We start from the raw sequence: 14579 nt of genomic DNA, 5'->3' as shown, positions 1-14579 counted from the left end.
GGGTTCCTTCTTTTTGTGCCATTTAATTGCTAGAGAAGCTCACAAAACTCAGATAAATGTGTTTATTGGTATATCATCAAGAATATTTTAAAGGATGCAAATGAACATCCAGATGAAGAGAAACATAGGGTGAAGTCTAGAAGCATCTCTAGTTCAGGAGTTTCTGTGCCCGTGGACTTGGGGTGAGCTCCCCTCCTCGCATGTGGATGAGCTCTTGTTTGTCTTCCTGCAAGCTTTTTCCAGTTCAACTGTCCAAATGAAAGCATCTGTAGTGAGAATAAGATGGAGTCTGTCAGGCTGGGGCAGACATGACGCAGCTGGTCTGGTCAGTTTAGATCCTGCCTGACCTTCACCCCCCCCTTTTTTTTTTGAGACAAAATCTCACTGTGTTGCCCTTGGTAGAGTGCTGTGGTATCACAGCTCACAGCAATCTCCAACTCTTGGGCTTACGCGATTCTCTTGCCTCAGCCTCCCAAGTAGCTGGGACTACAGGCGCCTGCCACAATGCCCAGCTATTTTTTTGTTGCAGTTGTCATTGTTTTAGCTGGCCCGGGCTGGATTTGAACCTGCCAGCCTTGGTATATGTGGCCGGTGCTATAACTACTGTGCTACAGGCGCCAAGCCACCCCATTCTTACTATTTTGAAAATTTAGCTCCCACCCTAAAGATGCCTATTTTGAGTCGTTTAGGTGGATTGATTTAGGAGACTAACTCTTAAATTGAAATGTTGTTTTGGGTCCTGTGTTATAGTGGTTATTGTTTACTATGGATCATGGGTTCTGCTGATTATTATTTAAGATAAGAGTTAACAGTCTAGGCTCGGTGCCTGTGGCTTAAGAGGCTAAGGCACCAGCCACATACACCTGAGCTGGTGGGTTCAAATCCAGTCCGGGTCCACCAAACAACAATGACGGCTGCAACCAAAAAATAGCCGGGTGTTGTGATGGGCACCTGTGGTCCCAGCTACTTGGGAGGCAGAGGCAGGGGATTCACTTGAGCCCAGGAGTTGGAGGTTGCTGTGAGCTGTGATGCCACAGCACTCTACCCGGGGCAACAGCTTGAGGCTCTGTCTCAAAAAAAAAAAAGAGTTAACAGTCTTCACTTTGAACTTAAACATATAAAACTATAATGTTGGAAATGGATGAACAGTCTTGGGGAGGCTACTCTCACTGTTCTCCAGAATCCCAGCCTTCTGACAAAGTTTGGTGGACCTATCTGCATCTCTGCATATTGGCTGACAGTGATAGGCGACCAGACCCTCTTTTTAGTAACACAAAAGTTCCCCATATCACGTCCTCTTGGACCTTCTATGGAGACTTCATTGGATAGGCATGACTGACAACCATGCAAAAATATGATTGAACTAAAAAAGTATGATCTGACTAGGCTCAGTGGCTCGCATCTGTAATTTTAGCACTCTGGAAGGCTAAGGTAGGAAGTCTGCTTGAGGTTAGGAGTTTGAGACCAGCCTGAAAAAAAGGAGACCCCATCGCTATGAAAAATGAGCTGGGTGTGGTGGCTGACACCTGTAGTCCCAGGTTCTCCGGAGGGTGAGGCAGCAGGATCACTTGAGCCCAGCAGTATAAGGTTGCAGTGAACTACAATGACGTCACTGCACTCTAGTCCAGAGGACAGAGTAAGACTCTATCTCAAAAAAACCCCTAAATGATTTAATGCTAACAGACTGATTGGGGAAACCCAGAAAGGCCTGTTTGTTCAGTTCAGATTCTTCTTGGCCTCCCCTCCTTGGTATGGAGCAGGAACCCTTCTGAAATGGGGGTCTTATGACCTTCAGGCAGGTCAGAGAATTCCTTGACAGCCAACTCCAGGAGAGAAAGGCAGTGGAAGATTAGAGTATGTTTTCAGTTTCTATGGCCAGCCTAGGAGAGAAAAAGAAGCAGGCAGGTATAAGGAGGGCCGGAGAAGGGCAGAGAGAGTCTGAGCCTAAAGCTCCCAACAGAGTAACAAAAGGCAGTCTCCTCTTTACCACTGTGGAGCTGTTCTGAAGGTTCTTCAAGAACCAAGCAATCGGTTAACATTCAAAATACAATCAAAATACTTTAACAAAAGATGTGCTTATTGTTTTAGTCACTTAGGAAATAATTAGGGCTGTAGGATTTATGAGCCAGAAACCGTGGGTGAAAACCAACACACATAACACCGTAATGTCACACCACCCAAATAATAATTTCCTCCTCTTTCATTAAATTGTGTTGATTAAGGCCAGGCATGGTAGTTCATGCCTGCAATCCTAACACTCTGCGTGGCTGAGGCAGGTGGATTATCTGAGCTCACAAGTTCAAGACCAGCCTGAGCTAGAGCAACCTTGTCTGTAAAAATACCTGGGCTTTGTGGTGGCCACTTGTAGTTCCAGCTACTTGGGGGACTGAAGTAAGACAATCACTTGAGCCCAAGAGTTTTAGATTGCTGTGAGCTGTGATGCCACAACACTCTACTGAGGGTGACAAAGTGAGATTCTGTCTCAAAAAAAAATTTGTATTGATTAAAATATTATTAGATAAAGCAGAAACAACCCTGGTGCCCCTCAACTGATGAGTGAACAAAGAAAATGTATATTCTTACAATAAATGTCATTCAGCACAAAAAAGAATGAAGCCTCAGTATGATTGTATTAATATGAAATGTCTAGAACAGGTAAGTCCACAGAGCTACCAAGTAGTTTCATAGGTCCCAAGGACTGGATTGGGGAAGGGAATAAATAATGGGTGTGGGATTTCCTTTTGTGATAAAAATGTTATAGAATAAGATAGTGTTGATAGTCACATAGCCACCAAATTTAAAAGGGTGAACTTTATGGTATGTGAATTGTATCTCAGTAAGATGAGAAACACATAAGATCATGGAGGCAAACATGCCATAGTCTTGAAGGAAGTGGCATCACACACACACACACACATATCTGTGTCTCACAGCAGACATCTTTATTTAACTCACTCAAATTTCATTTAGATGTGGCTGGAAGAACTACATAACTAAAACTGGATTATGTTATTCAAAATAAACTAACTTTACCAATAAAATACAATGAAAGACATGTAGACAAATGTAAAGAGACAGAAGGTAGATTAGCGGTTGCCTGGGGCTGAGGGTGAGTGCAAAGGGGCCTGAGGTTTCCTTTTGACAGGATGGAAATGTTTAATATTAGATTATGGTAACAGGTGTACAACTCTGTCAATTTACTAGAAATCAGGGAATTGTATACTTAGGTGAATAATATGGTATGTAAATTATACCTCAATAAAATTGTTAAAAATGCAAACTAGATTAATAAACTCCTATGAGTTAGTCTTAATAAAGAAAGCATTAGAGGCTCGGCACCTGTGGCTCAAGTGGCTAAGCCACCAGCCACATACACTTAAGGTGGCGGGTTTGAATTTAGCCTGGGCCCGCCAAAACAACCACAGATGCAACCCAAAAATAGCCGGGCGTTGTGGCGGGCGCCTGTGGTCCCAGCTACTTGGGAGGTTGAGGGAGGAGACTCGCTGAGCCCAGGAGTTGGAGGTTGCTGTGAGCTGTGATGCCACAGCACTCTACCCAGGGGGACAGCTTGAGGTTCTGTCTCAAAAAAAGAAAGAAAGAAAGCATTAGATACTCACAGAAGAAACAAACGAAAGAATCTGTACCAAAATTGTAATGATGTTGTTTTTGCATGGTGGAAAATATTTTTGTTGTTGTTGTTTTTCTTTTTCCTAAATTATCTATAGTGAACAGATATTTGCAAGGTATGTTAGCATCAAAATGTTCTCACATATCACATATTTGGGCCAAAAGTAAAACCTAAATATATTTTTACTTAAATAACTAGTGAACAAAATAATTGTTATTCAGTTTTAGAGTAATCTATATCCCTCCCTTCTTGGGGGGAGATGATATTAGCTGGAGGACTTTCAAAACGGAGTTATATGGAAGCATAGCAAACCAGCACTCTTACTATGACAGAGTAATTGGATCCTTAATAAGCATCACAACAGAATAAATATAGGCTTGGCACCCGTAGCTCAGTGGTTAGAGCGCTGGCCACATAAAGCGCGGCTGGCAGGTTTGAACCTGGCCTAGGCCTGCTAAACAACAATGACAACTACAACAAAAAAATAGCTGGGCATTGTGGCAGGTGCCTGTAGTCCCAGCTACATGGGAGGCTGAGGCAAGCGAATCGCTTAAGCCCAAGAGTTTGAGGTTGCTGTGAGCCACAATGCCATGACACTCTACCCAGGGCTCACACAGACTCTGTCTCAAAAAGAAAGAATAAATAAATATAAAAGCTAAACAAAAATACAAAAGGACAATATCAACAACCAACCAAAACAGCTTTTGTAAAACATCAGGAATCAACCAAACTCACCAGGCTTTGAGAAGCCGAGATCTTGGATAAGTGATACCAACGTAAAATATTGCTTTTCCCAAACGAGGATTTGCTAGTTCCTAAACTGTGCATAAGTAGAGCAAGAGGCTGCAAAAACAGGCAGAAAGCAGCTGCTAAAAGACTACAAAGGTAAACAAAAGTTTTGGCAGTCTCACAGTTCTGAGAGACAGAGCTGGAGTCTGAGCCCTGCCAAAGATGAGAAGCCATGGTAAATATTCCAGCTTTCAGTTGAGAGTCTTAGAGAACTACATCTTAGAGCAGGGTTTCTTAATAGACTTTTGGGGCTAGATAGTCCTTTATTTGTGAAAGGCTGTTGTTTGTATGGTGTTTAATAACATTTCTGGCCTCTACCTACAATTTGTATCAGATGTCAGTAGCACACACCCCCAATTGTGACAGCCGGAAATATCCCCAAATCTTACCAAATGTCCCCTGGGGGTTAAAATCACCTTCAGTTTAGAATGATTGCCCTAAGACTAAGGGAAACCAAAAATAAACCAGCCCTCTCAACACTTACAATTTAGTTTTTAATCATCCCCATCTCTGGACCAAGTTGCTTGGCTATTACAGCATGCCAGAAAAAATAAAAATTAAATCTTCTCTGAAGAAAGATAACATCATCTAGATCTTACCAAGAGTATTTGGAATTCAGTCAACATTTAAAAGGCATGCTAGAAAAGAGTCACAAATGACAAAAAACAAAAAACAGGAAACAGACTCACAGGTGACCAGATATTGGAGTTACTGAAGAAAGACTATAAAATGATCATGATCAACATGTTCAGGAAATCACCAGGTGTGGTGGTTCATGCCTGTAATCCTAGCACTCTGGGAGGGTGAGGCAGGTGGATCTCCTGAGCTCAGGAATTTGAGAACAGCCTGAACAAGAGCAAGACCCCATCTCTACTGAAAAAAGAAAAATGAGCTGGGCATCATGGCACACGCCTCTAGTCCCAGGTCCTCAGGAGGCTGAGGCAGCAGGATCGCTGGAGCTCAGGAGCTTGATGTTGCATCAGCTGTGATCACGCCATTGCCCTTTGCCAAAGTAACAGAGTGAGACTGTCTCAAAGAAAAAAAATTGTTCAAGAAAGCAATTTAAAAATGGAGAATTCACCCAAAGAGTGGAATTTATAACAAAGAATGAAATGAAAAGTATAAAACTAAAAGAAAGGTGAAATTAAGCCAGTAAGTACAGCAAAAGAGAGGAATCATAACTAGAAGATACATAGGTGTTAAATATTCACACTTAAACAAGGCAAGCAAGAACAGGATGGAAAATACACAAATGAGCATAAGAGACTTACACACTATATAGACCTAACAAAGAAATAATCAGAGGTCCAGAGGAAAAGAAAAGAGAACTATATAGACACAGAGGCTGGGTGGTTGGCTCATGCCTGTATTCTTTGCACTTTGGGAGGCCAAGGTGGGTAGATTGCTTAAGTTCAGGAATTTAAGACCAGCCTGAGCAAGAGTGAGACCGCATCTCTACTAAAAATAGAAAAAAAGTAGCCAGGCATTATGGTGGGTACCTGTAATCCTAGCTACTTGGGAGTCTGAGCCAAGAGGATAGCTTGCACTCAAAATCTTGAGGTGGCTGTGAGCTATGATGCCACAGCACTCTACCCAGGGTGACAGAGTGAGACTCTATCTCCAAAAAATCTATATATAATATAAATAATATTTAAAGCAATAATCACTGAGAATTTAAATAAACTGATTAAAGGCATTAAGCAACAAATTAAAGAAGCTCTATGAGTTCCACACACCCTGAACTCTCATATGTCAGAAATTATAAAATGCAAGGGACTAAATGTTCCAGTTAAAGACCAAAGATTTCAGACCTATAATCCTAGCAATCTGGGGAGGCTGAGGCAGGTGGATCCCTTAAGTTCAGGAGTTTAAGACCAGCCTGAAAAAGAGCGAGACCCCATCTCTACTCAAGATAGGAAAAATTAAAAATAAAAATAAAGAAAAGTAACAATTATATGCTGCTCTAAAAAGTTGCTCTTTAGGTATAAAGACATAGAAAGAGTGAAAAAAATGAAAAATGATAATACCATTCATATAACAACAAGATAAAACTACAGTAGTTCTATTAGTATCACAGCAAGCAGACGAAAGAACTATTTCTTGAGATACAGAAGGACATTTCTTGCATCGAAGGATACAATCAACAGACTGAAAAAGCAAATTAAAGAATGGAAGAAAATATTAAAAAATCAGAATTTATGAAGAACTTGTACAACTCAGCAATGACTAAGAAAACACCCCGGTTAAAAGAATGAGCAGACTTACATAGACATTTTCTTCAAAGTTGGTATACAAATGGCCAATAAGCATATAAAAGATGTTCAACATAACAAATCATTAGAGAAATGCAAATCAGAACCACATCGAGATATTACACCAATTAAGATGGCTACTATAAAAACAAAAAATAACAAATGTTGGCAAGAATGTATAGCATTGGAAACCCTGTGCACTATTGGTGGGATTGTAAAGTGGTGCAGACGCTATGAAAAACAGTTTAGTGGGGCCTAAAAAGTTAAAAATAAAATTACTACATGATGTGGCAATTCTGCTTTTGGGCATCTAGTCAAAAGAAAAGAAGGTGGGAACCCAAAGATGAATGAATAAACAAAATGTGGTGTACACATCCAGCGAAATGTTCAGTCTTAACGAGGTAGGAATGCTAGCACATACTGCACAATGAAGGGACCATGAGGACATGACCTCCTTAGGGTCCTTAGGGTCAAACAGAGTCACTTTATAAATGTGAGATAGTGAGGAAGAGGAGGAAGAGAATGGGGTGGGGGAGCAAGTAGAAAGGGAGGAGGAAAGAGGGATACATAGAGTGATTGAGACTGGATTATGAAATATGCACTGAAATTCAGGGCATGGTGTGGGGGATGGGTAGGAAACAGGAATGGCTCCCGACAGCTGTAAGAATTAAATCCAAACTCCCCACAATGAAGGATGGTCCTGTACTGGCTCCTGCCCACTTCTCTGGCCTCAGTTTCTCCCATTGCCCTGCACCCAGTGGCCTTCTGTTTCTTTGCTTTTTTTTTGTTTTGTTTGTTTGTTTTTGTGACAGAGTCTCATCATGTTGCCCTCAGTAGAGTGCTATAGCGTCACAGCTCACAGCAACCTCAAACTGTTCAGCTTAAGCAATTCTCTTGCCTCAGCCTCCCAAGTAGCTGGGACTACAGGTGCCCACCACAACACCTAGCTATTTTTTTTAGAGAGGTCTCTCTCTGGCTCAGGCAATCCACCAGCCTCAGTCTCCCTTTCTGCCTCTTTGTCTTCCTTGCCTCCTCAGAGAGGCTTTCCTTCACTTTCGATTGTAAAGTGAGCCCCGGGCCCATGCCGTGGCTCACACCTATAATCCTAGCATTTTGGGAGGCCAAGGGGGGCAGATTGCCTGAGCTCAAGAATTTGAGACCAGGCTCAGAGCCTATAGCACAGCAGTTAGGGCGCCTTCCACATACACCGGAGCTGCCAGGTTGGAATCCAGCCTGACCCTGCCCAACAATGACAACTACAACCAAAAAATAGCCAGGCGTTGTGGCAAGTGCCTGTAGTCCCAGCTACTTGGGAGGCTGAGGCAAGAGAATCGCTTAAACTGAAGAGTTTGAGGTTGCTGTGAGCTGTGACACCACAGCACTCTATCTAGGGTGAAAGCTTGAGACTCTGTCTCAAAAAAAAAAAAAAAAGAGTTTGAGACCAGCCTGAGCAAGAGGGGGACCCTGACTACTAAAAAATAGAAAAACTATTGTGGCAGGTGCCTATAGTTACTCAGGAGGCTGAGGCAAGAGGATCATTGGAACCCAGTAGTTTGAGGTTGCTGTGAGCTATGATGCTACAGCACTCTACCCTAGGGCAACAGAGTCAGACCCTGTCTCACAAATAAATAAATAAATAAACAAACAAACAAAGTGAGCCTCCTTCATCCCAGTCACTCTGTCTCAGTGGTCGGTTTTATAGTCTCCTTAGCATTCATCACTCTCTGAAATTCTCTCTATTCATGGGTCTTTACTGTTGGTCTTTCCCAGTAGCATGAAGCTTCTATGAGAATGAGGCTTGGTCTTGCCTCACCACTACACCCCAGCACCCAGAGCAGGACCTACAGTGCCTGGTGCCTAAGAGGCTCATTAGCTATTTGTTGTTAAGTATTTACTCTTCTATATCCCATTTTGCAGATGAGAAAGCAAGGCTTACAAAAGAAAAGTAACTTAGCTAACGTCTATGGCTTGCCAGAGCTGAGATTCTATCCCAGGTCTATTTAGTTCTATCAGGGTCCCGCCCAGAGAGCAGTGTCTGCTGGAGACCTGTGGAAACTGGCAGTGATTGACTGAAGAAATATAAAGTCAGGGCAGCGCTTGTGGCTCAAAGGCGTAGGTGCCAGCCCCATATGCCAGAGGTGGAGGGTTCAAACCCAGGCCCGCCCAAAAAACTGCAAAAAAAAAAAAAAGAAATATAAAGTTAGGAGCCACAGTAAAGAAATCAAGAGACATGGAGTAGAATTAGAAGTGGGGGCTCAGGGGTCCATTGCCCATCACAGGATTCTGGCAATGGTCCAGAGTGTTTGCTCCACTCTGATGTTCTTGGTGTCTATTTGCCCAGAGGGTAAGATGAGGGAGGGAACAAAGGCATCAGCAGTTTCTGGGATTGATCATATCTGCTTCTATTGTTATTATTAACCTTAAGGGTGGCCTTCAGTAATCTGAAATCTGAGCCTTGTATCCAGAGAGCCTCCTGCTTGAGGTCAAACACAGATTTCCAGGGAGATGTTAAGCTCCGCTAGTTCTCTGTGGAGTAAAACACCACCAGCTTTAATCTCTGAGGGATCGGTGAGAGGAAGGCATTTTCCTTCCATCACCACCACAGAGGATTTTCCTCTGCTATAAGGGATATAAGCTCTTCTGCCCATAGAGCTCCAGCTACTCTCTTGGTCTCTACTACTCCAGGCAAATGCAAATCTCCCAATGGGTATCTACTTTGCCTGTTTAATGGGCAGGAAATGCCCTAAAAGATGTATCTTTTCTAGGACATTGTCATAGCCTCTTCTGTGACCATCGCTCTCCTCAGAGTGCTCACAGACCCAGCAGGGTGTTTGTGAGCTGTATCCCCAACAGGCTAGAATTTTAGAAAAGGTAAGAAGCTTGTTTGCAATGGCTAGCTTAAATGTGAACTAGCTGACTTTTCTTTGTTCCAGCTCACTCAGCGTACTTTTTAGTTTTCCTCTTTTTCTGGGTGCTTTCCTTTGCCAAGAATGGGGTCTTTGGTCCCCATTCTCCCAACAAGTTCCAGTCCCTGAACTTCTTACCCACTTTACTAAGACCGTACTGCATCAGCTGATATTGACAAATATACTGGGGCAGTATCTTATTGTGGGGGAGGGTTCCTGTGTGCAGCTCTGCCATTACAGCCTATCTTTGGTAAAACACCTGAGACTTCTAACTTCAATGATGTAAGTGGATCTCCATTGAAACAGGTAGACTAAGTCAGACAGGTTTACGTAAAATAGTGCTTCCCAAACTTAAGCTAGCCTCAGAAACACCTGGATGATTCGTTTAAAAAGCAGATTGTGGTTACTCCCCTCCACCCTCCCCCATACCCCTCCACCTCCAGCCTTCCCTCCCAATTGTTGGATTCAGTAAGCCTAAAGTGGGATTCAATAATTTGCATATCTAACACCAGCACTACGCTCTGAAGAAGAAAAGAAAAGACTTAATTAGGGAAGGATAAATGGATTTTTTTAAGAGACAATGTCTCACTCTGTCATCCAGGCTAGAGTGCAGTGGCATCATCATAGCTCACTGTAGCCTTGATCTCCTGGGCTCAAGTTATCCTCCTGCCTCAGCCTCCCAAGTAGCTAAGACTGCAGGCATGTGCCACTACACCTGGCTAATTTAAAAAAAAAATTGTATTCTGTGTTACTTGTACTGATGTAAAAGAACATAAATAAATACATTTTTTTAAAAAGTACTTTGTAGAGACAGGGTCTTGCTATGTTACCTAGGCTGGTCTTGAACTCCTGGGGTCAAGCAATCCTCCTTGGCTAAAGGGATAGTTTTCTAAGAAAAAGACTTAATCACAGATGAATAGCTAGTTAAGTGCTAAAGCAAGTACACTAAATGTTAGTAGTAGAATCTAGAGGACAAGTATATGGAGATTCACTATAAAAGTCTTTAAATTTGCCTGTATATTTGAAATATTTTATAATAAAATGTTAAGGGTGGCCTTAATAAAAGATTGGGAACCATAAAGGAATATAGGTAGCAAGTTAGCAGGGATTGTGTTACTGGGGACTTAGCAACCTGCAAGATAATGCAAAGATTATTGCATGTATAGACTCATAAGCTGTTTGCACACCGACATCATCTGAAGACTTAATTGAGTGCTTATCTAACATGACCTTTGCTTCAGTTTGTGACAGGAAATGACTGAAGAGTGTGCCAACAGAAAAACATCAATCAATTGCTACTTAATACAGGTTAAATCCTGTGCTTGTTAATCCTTGTTAAATACAAGACAAAGAAGGTCTTGTATTACAAAGTTTGTGTTTTTTTCAAGCCCAGGATGAGCACTCACAGAAAAAAGATTTGGATCATACACCATTTGAAATTATTCAATAATCTTAACACTGCAAGTGCTTTCTGTGGTCATTCATTCATTCAATCACTTGGACAACTATTTATTGGAAGTCTGCTATGTGCTGGCACCACACAAGATGCTGAGAATTAACAAAAGGAAAAGCAATGAATAAAAATGTAAAATTAGGCAGGGCACTGTGGCTTACACCTGTAATCCTAGCACTTTGGACCAGCCTAAGCAAGAGCAAGACCCTGTCTCTACTAAAAAAAAAAAAAAAAAAAAAACTAGCAAGACCCTATCTTTACTAAAAACAGAAAAAATCATGGCAGGTGCCTATAGTCCCAGCTACTGAGGAGGCTGAGGCAAAGAAGATCCCTTTAGCCCAAGAGTTTGAGGTTGCTGTGGGCTGTGATGCCATAACCCTCTACCGCCAAGGTGACAGAGTGAGACTGTCTCCCCCACCCAAATTATATTAGCCTTCATGGAGCTTACATTCCAGTGAAGAGACAAAGACCAAACAAACAAATGAGCTACATGGCACCTGGGGGGTAAGTGCAATGGAGAAAACTAAAGATGGGAAAGGGGTTAGGGAATGCTGGGGAGGTGGTAAGCCTAGGCTGCAATTCTAAATAGGATGATTGGGGAAAGGGTGTTTCCAAAAAGTAACTGTGCAAGATCCAAAAAGGCAGAGGAGTGAGCAGTAGGAAGGAGTGCAGGAATCTGAGAGAGGAACAGTCCATGCAGAGACATCAGCCCGTGTAAAGTGAGAATCTATCCAGTGGACCCAGGGAACAACAGGGAGACCAGAGAGCTGGAACAGAGGGAGTGCGGATAAGTGGTATCACATGAGGATGGGGAAGTAGGAATGGTGGTTGTGGGGAGACTGTGTCAGTCCTTTGAAGCTTTTGAGTAAGTTACTGGAACTGCTGGGGGATTCTCAGCAGAAAAGTGACATGATCTGCCTCCCAGTGCTGTGGAGATGCTAAATGAAAACAGCACTAATTCTGCCTGTGTAGAGTTGACCCTCCTAAAGGAAGGAATTTACCATCCCAACCATTTTTAAGTAAGTTTGAGAAGCTTCAGTAGGGAGTATGTTTACATTGCTGTGAGACAGATCTCCAGACCTTTTTCATATTGTAAAATCAAAACTCTCTCCTCACCGAACTACAGCTGCCCATTTCTCACTCCCAGAAGTCCCTGGCAATCACCATTCTGCTTTCTGTCTCTATGAATGTAAGTGGAATCACACAGTCTTTTTCTTTTTGTGCCTGCCTTATTTCATTGAGGATAACATCCTTGAGGTTTATCCACGTTGTAGCATGAGACCGTGTTTCCTTCCTGTTTAAGGTGGAATGATATTCCACTGGGTGTACATACCACATTTCATTAATCCCTCTGCCCATCATTGCACTCTTGAGTTGCTTTTACCTCCTGGCTAGTGTGAATAATGCTGCTATGAACATGGTGTACAAATGTCTCTTTCAGATCCTGCTTCCCGTTCTTTTAGATGTCCAGTAGTAGAATTGTTGGATCATACTGAGAGAGGATACCCAAGAAAACTAAGGTCTGCAAGAACAAAATCCTCCCAGTGCTGACTCAGCTCTTTGGAATTTGTAGATACTTCTTGGGACCTTGAAGCTAACACTTGCTTCTGCTTCTGTAAAAGCCTGTGCTGGCCTTCTCCAGCTCAATTCACACTGACCAATGAGAAGGGTACCTGTGGACAAGGAGCCCTTGGCTGGAGATTAAGGGAGAAGGACAGAGCAGTCGGGGAGAGGCCATTTGGGGGCTTTAGTCCACTGTGGCTCCACCAGCTGAGATAAAGCCCTTCCTCCACATCTTGGTGTTCAGGTGATTCTCTCTGTCCGCCAGGCCCTCATCTTCCTGCAACAATATGGTAATTCTATTTTTAATTTTTTCAGGAAATACCATACCGTAGTGGCTGTACCATTTTACATTCCCACCAACAGTGCACAGGGTTCCAACTTCTTAACGTGCTTGCCAGCACTTGTTATTTTCTGGGGTTTTGATAGTAGCCACTCTGGTGGGTCTGAGGTTTTCTTTGTTGTTTTTAATTAAAGTAGTTAATACCCTCAGATTCCCTTCACCCCTTCCCATTTCAACCATGCCAATCTCCACACCAACAGACTTCCATTAACCTCTGCTATTTTTCCTTTTCTAGAACCAACCATAACACAAAAGAATCCATGCTGAAAAGTCAGAAACGGCTGAGGCCCTTCCTCTCTCCAAAGTTACTGCATTTTCTTCTATTTGCCAATTCATATCAGGGAGACTGAGTATAAACTTTGCTACATTGTGTGAAATAAATGTAACGTTTAGTATTGTAAACAGATTTAACCAAAACACATTCCAATATCTAGGAGAAAAGGCATTTTATTTGTCGTTTCCTTAAAAGCAAAAGTGGAGGATGGCAGCCTGACCGGAATGTTGGTTTTGGCCCCTAACGATCCGACTTAAAGTGCATCCTATTTTTATTGTTGGACTGTTACGATGTATGTCTCTAGTTGATTAGATGAGGAACTCCAAAGAAGGTAGTGCCAGGGTGGAGGAGGAAGATGATAACATTTAAAGGCCTTTCTCTTTCAGTTCCTGTTCTCCGAAGTTCCCCTTCATCCTCTGATTTTCCTCACAGAGATCCACTTAGTAACCATGTCCTTGGCAAGTGTTGAGTCTTATTTGAAAGTTTTTTGTTTTGAATAAAAAGTCTTTGATTTTTTTTCCTTCTGCTTTTTTTTTTTCCCCCAAATTGCAGTAGTTAAGTGCCCTGGGCCAAATTCTGCCCTTAGTTACTATTTCTATGGCATTTGTATTGTACACATAAGCAAACCCTGAGGTTATTCCGTTATAAACTTTTAATTATAACAACTTACATCTGTATGTCATTTTGTATTGTAGAAAATGGCTGGGTGTACAGTTGCAAATTTTATCCCCAAATGCTGAAAAACTGTGTAATAGATAAGTCAGAAATATTTAGTCCTATTTTACAGGTGAAATAACTGAAACTCAGAGAGGTTAGGGGGCTGATCTTCGGCCACACAGGCACAGAAAGGACCCAAGCCCAGATCCTCGGATTCTTAAATCTGTGCCGAGGAAGGGTTTTGTTTTGTTTTGATGATTATGGAATTACAAATGCGCACACTAAGATAGATTTTGTATTCTTCCTATACCATGTATGGTGCTTCCACGACATAGGAAAAATGAGAAAGAACGCATGATTAAGTGACAGAAGCCAAGGCTGTGAATTGTAGGAACTGTTGGGAAGGAATAAGATAAATTGTAAACTACTAGAAGGCAGTGGATGAGGCTAATTCATCTTTATATTTTCTTATTGAGACAGAATCTCAAGCTGTCACCCTAGGTAGAATGCTGAGGTGTCATAGCTCAAAGCAACCTCACCTTGGGCTCAAGCAATCCACTTGACTCAGTTTTTCTATTTCTATTTTATTTTATTTTATTTTATTTTTGAGATGGAGCGTCAAGCTATCCCCCTGGGTAGAGTGCCATGGCATCACACTCACAGCAACCTCCAACTCCTGGGCTCAAGCGAGTCTCCTGCCTCCGCCTCCCAAGTAGC

General features: G+C 42.2%; 1 pseudogene; it reads left to right on the top strand.

Annotated features, from left to right (window-relative positions):
- The first annotated feature begins 7558 nt into the window (after positions 1 to 7558).
- Positions 7559 to 14579, top strand: part of LOC105886833 — a 9333-nt pseudogene continuing 2312 nt past the window's right edge.

Source organism: Otolemur garnettii, unplaced genomic scaffold (genome assembly GCF_000181295.1).
Source record: "Otolemur garnettii isolate 467f Iridium unplaced genomic scaffold, OtoGar3 scaffold00026, whole genome shotgun sequence".
Lineage (NCBI taxonomy): Eukaryota > Metazoa > Chordata > Mammalia > Primates > Galagidae > Otolemur > Otolemur garnettii.
Note: the sequence above shows the minus strand (reverse complement) of the source record. Positions and strands in the feature narration are given on the sequence as shown.